The sequence below is a fragment of the Schistocerca americana genome, chromosome X, assembly GCF_021461395.2.
Source record: "Schistocerca americana isolate TAMUIC-IGC-003095 chromosome X, iqSchAmer2.1, whole genome shotgun sequence".
Classification (NCBI taxonomy): domain Eukaryota; kingdom Metazoa; phylum Arthropoda; class Insecta; order Orthoptera; family Acrididae; genus Schistocerca; species Schistocerca americana.
In genome coordinates this window covers 300,302,125-300,304,424 of record NC_060130.1, presented here as the reverse complement: position 1 = coordinate 300,304,424, position 2,300 = coordinate 300,302,125, and the positions used below count along the sequence as shown (strand labels likewise).

Below are 2,300 nucleotides of genomic sequence, written 5' to 3'. Positions count from 1 at the left end.
GGACACCTGGTAAATAATAGTGTGAATGACAAATGATGCCAAGATGTGTATCACATACGCGTTACCAGAACAAGCGTGTGAAACAATGTGTTCCATCTCCCCGCGTCTACAGCTAACAGAGCCCAATGATGATTGTCGTCATAGAGCATTATGATGAGGACGATCAGTGGAACGATTGAGTATGTAATATTTGACGTGAAAACATCGTGTTTAGTGTCTATTTTAATTCACGGCATCGTTGCCACATTAATTACAAGTGTAAAAATGTGGTAAGTGTCTTAGATTACTATCGTTGTTTCGTCCCGCAAACGTTGCTGAAAGTGGAACACATGGTCGTCCATTAAGCACAGAAACGGTTCGTCTTCTAAAGTTATTTGCTACACTGTGACAGGGGAACACGATGAGTAACCTCCCCCACCTCCCGAAACCCACAGGGAAAGACAATACATTAAGGCCAAAGTACTTCCATTGACACGCAGTAAGTTACATGGTACGGTGGTGAGATCACGCAGTCGAGATATCGTGCCCAAGGAAACACCATCTGTGCTCCATACCATGTCCGAACATCGGTGTCGTTGTAAACAGCTTATCTCCACCCTCCTCAAGCAAGACTGACGTCATGTCTGAGGATATTCTCCAACATATCAGATTGTCCAATATTCTGGGCGGCAACATCTCATCTGTAAAGAAGCGCCTTGATACGAAAGACGTCCACTCTGGCTTCATTTCGAGTCAAGGCAGTACAGAAAAACCTCCTAGGTTCTAAAGCATTGTTTGCTCCCCATGTCCAAGAAGGCCGAACTGGACCACTGCCTTTCTCAGCAATTGGCAAGAGATCCACTTTTTGAGGTCGGAAGGAAACTGAGGAGCAGTCACTCCGAAATATGACGTACCTGGTGTGACGAACACTCAGTCACACATGCGCACTTCACCAGTACCTATTAATAACCTGATTTAATCGTATTGAAAATGTCTGGAAGTATTTGGAACAGTGAATGAAACTTGGCAGTTCACATCCCCTCAGTTTTTAGCTATTTGTTGTCTAATCATGAACGAAAGGCTACAGCTAGATATGACACACCTCAAGAAAATTATAGACTCTCTTCGTCGCTAAATCGAGAGCGCTCTCAGGACTACAGGGAACGAGAGACGTTATTCCCGTGATGTCCACTGGTGGTAAATCGTTTTTAGTTGAGTGTGTTTGTCTAATACTATGCGAACTCCAGGAATACCTCGCATCTACCTCAAGGTTTGAAACCTTCAATCACAGATCACTTAAATCTGGTACGAAGGCTATCGCGCTGCTGGGTAAATTCCTGCTTGGTGTTGCTGTTTCTACTACTCGGAAACGAGAAACACTCAGGTTATCGCATCATTTCCCCAGCAACGAGCAATAAGCGACACCTTCTAATTACCTGCTTGTGAATACTTCCGTTTGGTTGGGCGAAATCTCATATGATGCATGCATCAGCAACAGCATCTTTGTAGCCATCGATGTGGCAACAGGCGGATATAAATTGAGAAATGAAATATTCCAGCTGAACTTACAGGATTTTTTCTTAATGAATACATCAGGAGTGAGTGTATATAAAGAAGCTACGTCGTGTAGTCATCCGAAGTATTTTACAGTTTTATAAGAATTGAGTATCTCTGTAAGAAATGATGGCCAAGAACACTAAATTTAGTCAGCTACTTCAAGAAAGTAAATATGAAGGCTGCCAACGGCCTTGCCGCAGTGGGAACACCGGTTCCCGTAGGATCACCGAAGTTAAGCGCTGTCGGGCTAGGCTAGCACTTGGATGGGTGACCATCCGGTCTGCTGAGCGCTGTTGGCAAGCGGGATGCGCTCAGCCCTTGTGAGACAAACTGAGGAGCTACTTGATTGAGAAGTAGCGGCTCTGGTCTCGGAAACTGACATGCGGCCGGCAGAGCGGTGTGCTGATCACATGCCCCTCCACATCCGCATCGAGTAACGGATGTGGGCTGACGATGACAAGGCGGCCGGTCGCTACCTTTGGGCCTTCATGGCCTCTGTGGGAGTAGTTTAATTTAGTTTAGTTTTAAACATAGAGGCTTCCGGGATCTGTTGAAGGTACTGCAGCATGGCCTCACACACACAGAGTGGGCTGGAACGTCTGGACGACCGGTAGTGTGAACAGTCGATCCCATCCAGGCTGTGCTGGTGAACTCCGAACGCCTCATGTAGGACTTATTTCCAGTTGAGAGATGTGGAGACGTGCAGTGCTGGGTCGAGTAGGATTGCTCGAAGTAGCGCCTGGATCTCTTCAGCGAGAAGTATG

At 46.2% G+C, this 2,300-nt stretch overlaps 1 pseudogene; it reads left to right on the top strand.

The window, feature by feature from the left end:
• Positions 1-1,717: 1,717 nt before the first annotated feature.
• On the top strand, positions 1,718-1,835 carry LOC124557162 (annotated as a pseudogene).
• Positions 1,836-2,300: the final 465 nt, after the last annotated feature.